The sequence below is a fragment of the Lytechinus pictus genome, chromosome 8 (genome assembly GCF_037042905.1).
Source record: "Lytechinus pictus isolate F3 Inbred chromosome 8, Lp3.0, whole genome shotgun sequence".
NCBI lineage: Eukaryota > Metazoa > Echinodermata > Echinoidea > Temnopleuroida > Toxopneustidae > Lytechinus > Lytechinus pictus.
Window position 1 is genome coordinate 19,804,808 of NC_087252.1, and position 14,233 is coordinate 19,819,040.

Consider the following 14,233-nt stretch of genomic DNA (forward strand, 5'->3'; position numbering starts at 1 on the left):
AAAACTTAACGTGATTATGAGCAACGTATATATAAATGCAGTCCATGGTATTATGGGGCGCCAAGTGTCCGCCAGTGAATTCCGTCCAAATCACGGCATTCCGTACACAAAATGTGTTTTTATTCAGACGAAAATCATTTCGTCATGACGCTTTTTTATTTCGTACACAAAATTTATTTTTTGTCACACAAAATCAATTTCGTCTCGACGAAATGCACGAAATCAATTTCGTCTAGACGAAATGTAATTGCGTCCACAAAGTTTATTTGGCGTGCCATACGAAATGAATTTTTATCAAACGAAATGGCGCACCAAATGTCCGATGGTAAATTCCGTCCAATTCACGCAATTCCGTACACAAAATGTGTTTTTGTTCATATGAAAATCATTTCGTCATGACGCAGTTTTATTTCGTATACGAAATTATTTTTTGTCACACAAAATCAATTTTCGTCGAGACTAAATGTAATTGCGTCCACAAAATTTATTTCGTTGCGATGCGAAAATCTATTCCGTCGACGAAATCATTTTGTGTCAAAACCACAAAAAAATTTCGTTGACAAAATGATTTTGTGTCAAAACACAAAAAAATTTCGTCGACGAAATGATTTTGTGTCGAAACACAAAAAAATAATTTCGTCGACGAAATTATTTCGTGTCAAAAGACAAAAAAATTTCGTCGACGAAATGATTTTGTGTTTTGAGTCTTTTTGACATAAAATCATTTCGTCTCCTCTGTCTCGAAGGGGACATAAGAAGGTCGCTGATTGGCTGCACCTTGCTCAAGCTGTTTTCGCTCCGGGACGATCACACTTTTTCACAGCTCAGATTGGCATGTTGGTGAACTTATTAGCTTAGATTTCACGTTATTCATGCCTACATGAGCTGCATACAACTGCTCTAATCGGTAGGATGTGGACGGACATTGCATTCGTAAGTTCAGCTATGTTTTCGACTTCAAAATTACGTTGAAAAAAAAATGGGAATTCGTTAGTCGTTACCAAACTTGCATTTGCAAAAAGCTGTGTAACAATACTAGTCCCGTGTATTTAAGTTTATGTACTGTAGTGAGCAGACCATTGGGGGGGGGGGGGTTGGTCTTTTCTGCACACCTAAAAAGTAAAATGGTTATGAATTATACAGGTTGAAGATATTTAGGCCTTGATCTTAATAAATAATGTAAAATTCATTCCGAGCAAAATGCTGAAAATTTCATTGAAATTGGATGACAACAAAAGTTATTGATGCCTGGCCGTACATGCCGTATGAAACTCTAACTAACGTTAGGCTACTCCACTCAGTGACTCACGCGTATTGCGAGGTTAGTATTAGTATACTAACCTCGCACCATTAACCACGTTTGGCAATGGATTTCTAACTAGTGGGTCACGCGTGATGTGATCCCACTTCTGGTGTCCACAACACACAACTTCTTTTCTATTGCTTGATTTTTCTGTGCGCGGTGGCATGTAATGAACCCTTGAGTGACTAGGCCTAAAAAACTCAGGCAATGGTTCGTATAGCCAGCCATTAAACACTCCACTATAGCCTATAGGTGAAGCAGAGGTTAGCAGTAGTGAAGTGTAGTGGAGCTTACACGAACTTGTGGTAGCCCTGGCCCCACTCATTACTAATACTAGTTCGAGGTTAGTGGCTACATATAGTTGCTACAGTACATGTATAGATCTATAGTACTAACCTCGTACACCGAACTGCATTTGGCCCTGGATTTCTGTGAAGTTGGCAAACATCGCTTCATTACAATACATAATTAATATTTGCCGAAACTCCTCGCTACTCACTGGGGCGCTTTGCGGTGAGTAGCCATAATACAAAAAGTCAATAGTATATTTTTAATTAGGCCTAAATCAAAATCATATTTAAAAAAAAGCAAATTTGATTACTTTGGAGTTTGGACTAGAAAGTGACGTTGCGTGTCTCTTCTTTTTACGCAAATAAAAGGAAGCCTGATGGTGGCGCTAATAAATTTCACAGCCTTGATTCAGGCTCGCTTCAAATGCAGCTCCTCGGTAATTATGCCCCCGCAGACAAAGTCCGGAGGGGGCATTAAGCGTTGCCCCTGTCCGTTGATTCGCCCGCCCCCCCAATTGGTTTCCGCGCAATAAATCGAAATATATTTCGATTTATATATATTGATTTAAAAAAAATTGGTGTGTAGGTACATGACACCATAGTACAGGCTAACTTTGAATTCGGAGTCTGCAGGTCCAAGGTCACAGCTCATGAAATATCCGAGTTGGTTTCCGCATGATGACTTATGAAATATTCAACAGATTTATAAAAATTAGGGTGTGTAGGTAGATGACACCATATACAGGCTAAGTTCGGAGTCGGCAGGTCAAAGGTCACGGCTCATTAAACATGCAATTTAGTTTCCGCATGATTACTTATGAAATATTCTACATATTTAAACGAATTTGAGTGTGTAGGTAGACGACACCAAAATACAGGTCAAGTTCGAATTCATAGTCGGCAGGTCAAAGGTCACGGCTCATTAAATATGCAATTTAGTTTCCGCATGATTACTTATAAAATATTCTACATATTTAAACAAATTTGAGTGTGTAGGTAGATGATACCAATACAGGCTAAGTTCGAATTCGGAGTATGCAGGTCAAAGATCACAGCTCCTTAAAGATATCTTATGAAATATTCAACAGATTTTTAAAAAATTTGGGTGTGTAGGTAGATGATGATGATGCACAGCATTTTTACAGCGGCGTAACAGGGTTCGGTGGCCAGGGGGGGGGGGGGGGTTGGCAAGAGCCAAAAATTTCCCGGTCATATCATGGTATGAATAGGCGTAATGGTGTAGTAAGGCGACTATTTTGAGAAGGCCAGAACTTACCTTTAAAAAAAGTTGCGAGCGAGCGAAGCGAGCGAGCAATTTTTTTTATACCTTTTTAATACAAAAATCCAATTTTGTGATAGATTTTGACATGATATCCAGCTGATAATAAATTTATTTAATTCTTCTCTCTTTAGATTCCTTTTTTGTCACGGTGGTCTGTACGCCACTGTGAAGAGGATTCTTTGCGGCAGTAGCGTGAAGAGTAAAAAACAAAACAAAAAAACAACGAGGAGCGCAGTATAGAACATGTGCCAAAAGGCTGCTTTAGATATATAAGTCCTGAGCGAGCGAAGCAAGCGAGAAAAAAATCAACTTTTCATGAGAATCTAACTTTGAGCTATTTTTTAACATATTCAGTAATTAAAATCATATCCTACAATACTTTTCCAACAAAAAAGGAGGCAATTCCTCCTTTTTTTTTTCTTGGCTGTAGAACTTTTTGGGGCCATGGCCCAACCCTTCCATACGCAGTGCTGTGTGTTTGGGGTCCAGGGCAGAGCCCCAGGAACTTCTTGATATCAAAGCCATTTAAACCTTGCAGATTTCCCCAATTTTAATCAAATCGCGGGCATAATATAGCTTTTACACAACACATTTATTCAACCCAGTTGCGTAATGAACCCAATATTTTGAGGGGGCAAAACATAGAAATGTGGGAAAAATTTGTGAAAAGTCGCCAGTGTGCAAAGCGAGCTGGAAAAATTGCCTATTGAAATTAAAATCTAATTATGTGATAGATTTTTCCATTATTATCAGCAAATAACACATTTCCTTGTTTTTATTCATTTCATTATACGTCATGTACGTTGTCTCCTATAAAATTTCTTTTATATCCTCTTGGGCGTGGAACCACGACCCCCCCCCCGCCTGTATGGCAGTGATTGAACGTGATTGAACGGGGGCGTTATAGAGCCATTTGAAGATTATAAATGAAGAGCCCCTACTTTGTGGGGTCTGGGGCAAAGCCCCGGTAGCTTATTTGCATAAAATTTAGAAAACTTATAGCACAATGTTGTATGCAGTCCATCTTTCTTCCCGCTCTTTAATTTCAATCATCAGCAGCCCGGTCGTGTTATTTTTTTTCTTGTTCCTTAAATTTTCTTTGTTTTCTAATTTAGCTCTTGACTAATTACATTCTACCTTCGTTTCCCGCTATTGTTTGCCTTTTTGTCATCTTTTAATTTATTTCCCACCGTGCTATTGCATTACATAGGCCCTTTTCTCAATGATTTGTTCTTTTTCAAATGTTAATTCTATCGTACATTTTCCCGCTTTCCTCCCTTTTTTACTAAAAACAGTTTTTTCTTCGTTGTCTTTTTCCTTTTCTCTTTCCATTTCCCTTTCCTCCTTTTCTTTCCCCTTTCCTTCCCCTTTACCTTTCTTTCTCCCTCCTTTTTTTCTTTTTCCCGTTGTTTTTTAATTTTCCCGGTGAAATCCGCCAGGGGGGGGTAACTTGCCCCCCCTGCCCCCCCGCCTGTTACGCCACTGCATTTTTATAGCACCATATATCTGTCAAAGACATTCAAAGGCATATTGGAGGAGCCAGCCAATCTGGGTCGCCTACAAGGGCGCGCACACAGAACTGTGACCCGCAGGTCTCTCCTCCCGATAACTGGTTGGGGGAATGCAGGTGGACCACTACACAGGGTCATTAAATATGCGAGTTGGTATCCTCATAATAACTTATAAAATTTCAACAGATTTTTTAAAAATTGGGTGTTTAGATAGATGACACCATAATACATGCAAATGAGCCTCGAAATTCGAAAATTATAATATTACATAATAATTCATAGAAAATGAATTATATTGTACACAAGTGGGATAAATCATTCAATAGTAATTGTAATGCACAGAATTATAACAAGTGTTGGTAAAACATCACAAAACCATTCATTTTAAAGTAGTAAAATAATTGAATTGACAAAGATTCTACCACTTCAGGCCATCCATAATTGGACTCGTACTCGTCGCTGTCAGACCCTTATCAAGATTTTGATCAATTCTCTCTCTAATATACGCATAGAATTTATAAAATCGTGTGTTTCGGTATCTAAAGAGTTTATTCATGATGATAATATTTTGATGGTGTTTGGAATCCTAAAAACCTGTATAATTATCATCATTTTAGGAAGAAAGCCTGTATGGTTTACTTAAACTATTCAAATTTTATATCTGGGGATACCCATCTCAATGTCCACATACATGTGATTTTTTTTTGTCATGAAATGAATTACTGATAATTTCATTTCATCACCCGGGGGGGGGGGGGCACTCAGTATATAATGCATAGTGGGTATGTGCCGCGGAGGGGACCCCCATTTTTACACTCAAATTTCCGTTCCAAGGCATAGCATTTTTGTCTTATTGAGAAAAAGAACAAAGAAAGCCGCTCCAAGGCATAGCATCCTTCTTATCGAGAAAAAAGAAGAAAGAAATCAGCTCCAAAGCTTCGCATATTTTTCGTTACGCCGTTCCGGTCGCATTGATCTGCTACAATTTTGGTGAAAAGCGGCCATAGAGCGCTTTTCGACCATCGCCTAAGCGCGAGCGCACCCGGCGGAGGCCGCGCTAGCTGCGTCATGCACGATTGCCCGTTCCATAGGGATGCATACGCACTCACAGAGATACGGAGATCCGTTCCGAGGACCCCCGTTTTCACAAACATTTGTAGTTCCGAAGCCCGTTCCGAGGACCCTCCTTTTTACAATAAGCCCGCTCCAAGGCCCCCGTTTTTTGCCTCGCCCGCGGCACACCCCTACCACTTTTTTGGTCGAGTGCCCCCCCGGGTTTCATCAGCAATTTAATGCCCATGTCTGCATGTTTGAGTATGTTTTATGCATATTTCGCCTCTGCTATTATTTTGATAGGATGTATTTCCAAATTCATCACAATAATTGTAAGTTTTATCATAATTTTACTTTTTGAAAATTATGCTATTTTTGTTCCACCAATAATATCAATATGACGATATCAATGGATTCTAGTTAATCCTTTTGGGTAAGATTGGAACTAACTCTGTGTTTAATAGATAAAGATATATGACTAACTTGTCCAGGTAATGAGAAATGGGCCCCTGCTGAGTAGGCCTAGAGTTTTTATGCCCCAGCAGACAAAGCCCGGAAGGGGCAGTAAGCGTTGCCCCTGTCCGTCCCCCCACTTGGTTTCTGCGCAATAACTCGAAAAATATTTAATGGATTTTAAAAAATTTTGGTGTGTAGGTAGATGACCACAAAATACAGGCTAAGTTCGAATTCGGTGTACGCAGGTCAAAGGTCACATCTCATTATATATGCAAGTCGGTTCAAAGGTCTAAATTTGTTAATTAATTATATATATGCATATTGGTTTCTGCATGATATTAAGTTCAATCATATTGAATGGATTTCTGATCGCGTTAAGGGGGAATCCAGCCTTGGCCATTAAATGTTGTGTTGGGAAGGAGAAAAATAAATTAAACAGAATGGTGAAAGTTTGAAAGAAATCAGACAAGCAATAAGAAAGTTATAGCTGCTTTAAAATTGAGATCACTAATACTATGTAGATTTCAAATTGGCAACTGGATAAGTAAATTATGACAAGGGGCAAGGACAACTTTCCCATAGGCCATGTACTTTATTATCAGGGATTAGTGGTTTTCTCCTAAGTACCCATTCCCCTGGGGCAGTAATCTAAATATAACCCAGGTAGTATATTGTTTTATGTCCTCATGAAAGAAAAATATTAATTTGAAATAAAACTTTTGGGAAAAAAATCACATTTTCGCCATAATATGAATTGGAGTACATGGAAGAGTAGTCCTTGCCTTACATCACTATGACATCCCATATGCAGCCAATTTGAAGTCTCCATGGGTACAGTGATTACCAATATTTACAACTTTTAAAAATTCATAACTTTCTTGTTGTTTGTCCAATATTGTTCAAACTTTCACCTATCAACTTGTCTGATTTTTCTTTTCCTTATAAAAACAATTTTTTATTTGGGTTGGATTCCCCTTTATGCGGGGGCATCTGTGTCCTTTGGACAAGTCAAATTTTCTTAATTATGTGTAATTGATTTTATGACATGTGTTTACATTTTCTGCAGATTCCCATTCAGCCGTTGGACTGAACCTGTACTGTCTGTAACACAGTATGGATGGTCAATATGAAGCGAGCTTCATTGAATTCCTCCAAGAGCTCTGTACTCCGTTCTGACCATTTTGAAGATGGTTGCTTTGACAGGACTGGGCAAGTGACTCGTCTTAGACAGGATGCTGTCCCAACCATGTTTGATTTCCTGCCTCGTCTTCAGAAGGTACAGTAGATCTATATCATACATGTGTTCTAAAGAAATATTTTCTCTGTATTATCTACCTTTGGTTTGATAGAACATTGCTTTAAATATTCCATTTTCAGTAGCCAAATAGAGATGAAAATTATCCTATTTGGGAGGCTAACCATGGACCTGGGCCTATACTGTGTATTTACAGTAAACTCTTACTAAATGAACAAATATATTAAAAATTTGGTTTACCCTACATAATAATCCTGGGCTACTTTGAGATTGCATAGCCCGGGGGGGGGGGGGGGCTTTTTGGTCCCCCTCTTCAGATCTCCATGCACTGTCGATCGCAACGAAAACCGATGCACACGTCACCATCAATGTAATCTGCAAGCATGGAGCTCGACATTTTTTTTACCGCGTCACTCGTTGACTTTTTACTTTCAAGTCTTGCGCAACTTTTGAGACCAAAATTGTGACCCCCAGGTACAGGGTTCCGAAATTACGCAACATTTCGTAACTGCATGCAGAACCAAAATTGCTCAAAAACGTGTATTTGTGTACAAATCCAATGCAAGTAGTGTTTTTAGCCAAAATTTATAAAATGTATCATATTTTTCCTTTTACTGCTCAAAATCAATTAATTTTATCTTGTTTATGGTAAAAAAAAACGTCTCCGACAATTTCCATTGAAAAAACAATAAAAAACAAAAAGTCGAAAAACACAGAAATACATAAGAAATTTAGAAAACAATAAAATACATAAAAAATGAATGTGATGTTGACAACTTTTTTAAAAATTAATTTAATCAGATGCCTATAAAGAGTAAGTGAAACAAAAATGAGCATTTTTGGGGGCATTATTTTGTTAATTAGAGCAAACTTATGATTTTACGCATTTATTAACATAATGAGCAATGAGATTTTTCGCAGATTTTGATATTATGGTATTGTAGATAATGCCATGGGTAACGCGCGTGCCAATTTTCGTCGCGATTGCGAGATCAACGGCCGAGATCATAAGGGGGGCTGAATCAGCCCCCCCCCCCCCGTCTTCTTAGGCGTCGAAATAGCCCAGTCTATTTAGGGTTAAAGATAAATCCCTAAATAATTCCCCAAATTCTATGATTTCTAAACAAATGTGCTCCTGAAGAAATGGTAAATCAAATTTCTACTTTTATGTATTTTATTGGTTCTATAATTCCATACGTATTTCTTTGTTTTGGGGCCTTATGTATTTTATAGTTTTTTTTCAATGGGATCACTTCGTGGCACTATTCCAATTATAAAAAGCAAGATTTGATTATTTCCAACCAATTAGTGCAAGAATAATGATGCATTTGTCAATTATGACTGAAAATAGAATTTCCATTGGATTAAATATGTATACAAAATAATATTTTTGAGCAATTTTCGGTCCAACATGAACTCATAAAATGTTGCGTAACTGCGTATCTGGGCGTCTCGAATTTTGTCTAAAAGCTCTGCGAGAATTGAACGAAAAAGAAAATTGTACCTCGTTTCTCATTGTGGACTTATCGTGAAAAATGTGGATGGGGGGGCTTATTAAGCCCCCCCCCCAGGGGCTAGATAGGGTTAATATATCATCATGAATATTTAAAAAAAAAACATTTATTTTGTTGCAAGTCACTGGAAAAGGTTTGATTCCTAAATAAATATTATTCTTCATGTATTATCGAATATTTAATTGAAAAATTTAAAGCTATCTTTTCATTCTTCTATCTGTTTTTGTTCAATATTTCTTATATGTTTCTTTTTTTTAATTCATTCATCTCGTACAGAATTCACCCAAGCCAAGGAATTCCCCGAAAGAAAGACGTTTTGATTCAGCAAACAACCTCCCAGATACTGCAAAGTCTTCAGCACCTTCATTTCTCGAGGACCACTCCTACTCAATATCAGAAAGTCCAAGAGAGGTAAAGTGGAAGATAACAGCAATAATGGACTGTATTAAGAACTTGGAGAAGAGGCTGAAAACCACACACGAGAAGTCCCGCCGTGTACATTACTTGCTCTTAAGTTTGGACAAACATAACTTGCAAAACTTTACAACAAATAATTACCCCAATGTGCATTCTGATTATTTAAAATAGCTCAATGAAATAGTTTATCAGTGGGCATGTAACAAAAGTGAATTCATTAAATTTGAACGTGTTGCAAAAATGATGTCTTACAGTATATTCATTCTGACTTAGAATGTCAGAAGAGAAAAAAGTTTGTGAAAAGTAGGAATGACGGCAAGATGACAGAAGAATAGAACAGGATAGAGCAAGGGGGACAGATAAAGGACAAGTCCACCCCAAAAATTGTTGATATGAATAAAAAGAGAAAAATCCAACAAGCATAACACTGAAAATTTGATAAAAAATCGGATGTAAAATAAAAAAGTTATGACATTTAAAAATTTTGCTAAATTTTACAAAAGAGTTATATGCACATTCTGTACACAGTCAGTATGCAAATGAGGAGACTGATGACGTCATCCACTCACTATTTCATTTGATATATAGAATAAGGTATATTCTAATTTTCTCCTTGTCATGTTAAACAAAATTTTATTCCTCCCTGATCATGTGGAATTAGCATTATTCAATACTTTTTTGGTTCAGTAAAGTTTGTCCTTATGGTAAAATCTGTAAAAAATGAAATATTGTATAATTCAAACAATAAAAAACAAAATAAACAGTGAGTGAGGGACATTATCGACTGTCTCATTTGCATGTCACTGAGTTGTGAATATTTTTGTTTTGTGAAAAATAAGTGAAAATTTAAAATGCCATAACTTTCTTAGTTTACATCCCATTTTGATGAAATTTGCAGCGTTATGCTAGTTTGATTTTTCTCAATTTAACTGAACCAACAATTTTCTTGGGTAGACTTGACCTTTACTAATGAGCTGTTGGATAGAGACAAAAAGATGAATTGAGATTGAGGGTGATAGAGAAAGAGAGACAGGTGTGGGGGAGCCTATGATGAATGCCTGAGAAAGCGAACATTACCATAATTTTTTTTTTGAGGATTTGGACAGTAATGAAAAGTACATGTTTTTTCTGTTGGTATTTCTCAAAATATGTGTATGTTGTATGTAATGAAATGGGTATAATCCTTTTGTAAGATACACTCATTCAGAAAATATTAACTAAACAAAAAAAAAAGCCAAATTATATTTTACTTATTTTCAACTGTTCAGACACTCTCATATCAAAAGTACCCCCCCCCCTCATTTCAAGGTATTGGAGAGAGAGAGAGGTTGGATGAGAAATGGATTGGCTGTCTGCAGAAAAAAATGCAGGGGGAGCAAAACATTTTTAGGATATGTTCAAGGGAGCGAAGCGACCGAGCAGAAAAATTATTCTGGGGATATATGTGAGAGAGCAAAGTGACGAGAAGAACAAATGCAGGGGCCAAAATATTTCGAGAATATGTGAGAGGGAGCAAAGTGACCAAGCAGAAGTAAAAGGAAAGAGGGACAAAAATTGTGGTATGTGTGAGGGAGCAAAGCATCCGATAAAAAAAACCAGAAAGCAGGTCAATCAAAATATTTTTCAAATTTGTGCTGGTGCGCGACACGTTCACTCCCGAGCGATAGGGACTTGTTTAAAAATGGCATAGGAAATATGCGTTTTCTATAATCATGGTAAACTGATAATATGGTAGAATTTAGGTGTTGTAAGAGTTAAATTCTGAATGAACTGTATTGGCTGGTTAGACATGCGCAGAGGATTATTTGTCTTTATCCATTTTTATTTTCACATTTTTCTTTTGTTTGAATTTATTTTCCAGGGGGTAAGCCCCCCCTCCCCCCATTCCTGTGGATACCAATGGGGCGGGGGCTTGGAATAGTGCAAGTTAGAAAGGGTGAATCTGAACTTTATAGATATCAAAAGAGAAAGAAAGAATTGTAAAATGAAAATGAATAAAAACAAAGATAGAGAGGGGGAGAGTGAGAAAGCAGGTGAACTTTCGAGGGGCATTAAAAAGTCTCAGATTAAAAACAAAATTTTTGTTTTTGTAATTGTTTATTTTATTTACCCAGGGTCAGTCAAAATATTTTGGAATATGTGCGAGGGAGCGACACATTCACTCCCGAGCGGTAGGGACTTGTTTTAGGAAACATGCGTTTTCTAAGAATGGTAAACCCATATTTTAAGGTAAATTGCCAATTCGTCTACTGCCATACAGTCCACTCACCACATGGTCTACCTTCATTTTGTCTATAAATGCCATTTCGTCCAATAGCAATTTCGTTTACCACCCATTTAGTCTAATTCTATTAAGGCTAATGCCATCTCCATTAATCAGTTCGTCCAATGTTCATTTAGTCCAAGCCATGTTGGCTAATATCAGTTGGTCCAATATCCAAATTATCTACCGGATAATTGTCATTTCGTCTATCATTTCGTCCACCACCCATTAGGTCCAATAATCAGTTTGTCTAACAACCAAATCGCCCAGTTCGTCCAATTCTCAAATCGTCCAATAGTCATTTAGTCTAATAGCCAATTGGTCCAATAGCCATGTTGTCTAATACAAATATAATGCATCATCCGGGGGGGGGGGGGGGACGAAATGACTTCTTAAATATACCTTGAAATTCCTGAAGATAAAAAAATATATAACTAGGCCTGCTATCAGGAATGGAATGATGCGGTACAGCATGCAGCCTCCTACCCCCCCCCCCCGCTCTCTCTACCACATCACGCACACAAAAGGGGGAATTGGAGTGGTTAAAATTGATAAAATTGAAATAGGGTCCTTTGATTTGGAATTTACCCTCATTTCTTTTTTTTTACAAATGCACACCTAAAAATGATAATCATCACTCATCATATAACAATGATAATAATTGTAATAATAGTAATTAATGATAGTACTAATAAACAAGAAATGTACTATAATAATAACGATAACAGCCTTGGACGGTACAAAAAAATTAAAAAGAGAGAAAAGTGGGAAAGGATGGGGAGAACATTACATAAAAACATAAAATGTATTACAATGGAGCTTAAAAAAACACTAATAAAAGATTAATCAAACGACAGGTGTAAATTAATAACAAATCACAAGAGCAACAGGAGTCGAGGTAGCAATACACAGGCACCAAACTAGAAGGACTGCTAGTAGTAGACTATTCCTATTTGATTGTAGACGAAACGAATATTGACCGGGATGGCAATTGGACCCATTGATGATTAGACCAAATGATTGTTAGATGAAATGGGTTTAGACTAAGTGACAGTGGATCAACTGCAGTTGGACAAAATGGAACATAGACAAAATGTAAGTAGACTAAGTGGTCAGTGGCCATTTGCCCTTAGACCAATTGGCTATTGGACTAAATGGTAATAGACATAATGAAAATGGACAAAGTGGCTATTGGACAAATTGGCCAAAAATGCAATTAGACCAAATGAAAGTAGACAAATTGGTTATTAGACGAACTAGCTATTGGACAAAATGGTAATTGGAAGATGTGGAAAAGGAACAACTGATGGTAGATGAAATGACATACCATTTGGTGAGTGGACAAAATGGCAGTAGACGAAATGGCAATAAACCTATTATAGGCCTACGGTAGAATTTAGGTGTTTTACGAGTCAAATTCTGAATGAACTGTATTGGCTGGTAAGACATGCGGCAAGGATCTGTGTCTCTTATCCATTTTTATTTTTCAAATTTCTTTTGTTTGATTTCAGTTTTCAGGGGAAGCCCCCCCCCCCCCCCTCCTGTGGAAGCCAGTGGGGCTGGGGCTTAGAATAGTGCACGATAGAAAGGGAAAAAACGGAACTTTAGATATCAAAAGAGAAACAAAGAATTGTAAAAATGGGTGAGCTTTCGAGGGGCATAAGAAAGTCTGAGATTAGAAACATCATTTTTATTTATTTCTTTATTCATTTATTCTGTTTTATTTACCAAGGGTAGCCTCTTCAGTACAAAACTGCTTTACAAGAGAGCACTGCACATCTAAATGTATTTATCAGCATTAATAGTTTATACACAATTTTTAAAATGAGCGCGAAGCTCAGGATAATGTTTGATATTCCAACCAGAAAAATTGGCATTTTAAGCATATAATCCCCTGCCCCATTGGCATCCACAGGAGGGTGGGCCTTTCTGCCTGGAAACTGAAATCAAAAGAAAAGTGTGGAAAATGGATGAAAGACAAAGATCCTCTGCGCATGTCTTACCAGCAAATGCAGCTCATTCAGAATCTAACTCTTAGAGCACCTAAATTCTACCGTAGGCCTACAATATGTGTTTACCATGCTTAGAAAACGCATATTTCTTAAGCTATTTTTAAACAAGTCCCTACTGCTCAAGAGTGACCGAGTCGCTTCCTCACACATATTCGAAAATATTTTGACCTGCTTTTTTTATCGGTTGCTTTGCTCCCTCACATACCCCAACAATTTTATGTCCTCTACATTTCTTCTGCTTGGTCACTTCGCTCCCTCTCACATATTCCCCAAATCTCTTGTCTCTTGCATTTTTCTTCTCTGTCATTTCGCTCTCTCGCATATATTGCAAAATAATTTTCTGCTGTCGCTTCGCTCCCTTGCACATATCCCAAAATTTTTTTGCCCCCCCCCGTATTTTTTTTTCTGCAGACAGCCATGTCCCGTTCATACTCTCTCTCCAATACATTGAAATGATGGGGGGGGGGGGGGCACTTTGGATATGAGAGTTACTGAACAATTGAAAATCAGTGAATTATTTGGCTTTTTTTCTTTTGTTTAGTTAATATTTTCTGTGTGAGTGAAACTTCCGAAGGATTATACCCGTTTCGTTACATAAAACATACAAGTATTTTGAGAAATACCAACAGAAAAAAAACCCCAGATTCTTCCTGACTGTTCAAATCCTTAAAAAAATTATGGTAATCTTCGCTTTCTCAGGCATTGATCACAGGCTCCCCCAACACCCGTCTCTCTTTCTCTATCACCCCCATTCTTAATTCATCTTTTTGTCTCTATCCAACAGCTCATTCATATCTATCGCCTTGTTCTATCCTGTTCTATTCTTCTGTCAGCTTGCTGTCATTCCTACTTTTCACAAACTTTTTTCTCTTCTGAC

At 37.4% G+C, this 14,233-nt stretch overlaps 1 long non-coding RNA gene across 1 annotated transcript; it reads left to right on the forward strand.

Moving 5' to 3' along the window:
- Window positions 1-595: 595 nt before the first annotated feature.
- On the forward strand, window positions 596-10,300 carry LOC135155096 (uncharacterized). Its single transcript, XR_010294445.1, has 3 exons — window positions 596-933; window positions 6,962-7,171; window positions 8,941-10,300. It is a non-coding gene; the product is annotated as an uncharacterized LOC135155096 (long non-coding RNA).
- Window positions 10,301-14,233: the final 3,933 nt, after the last annotated feature.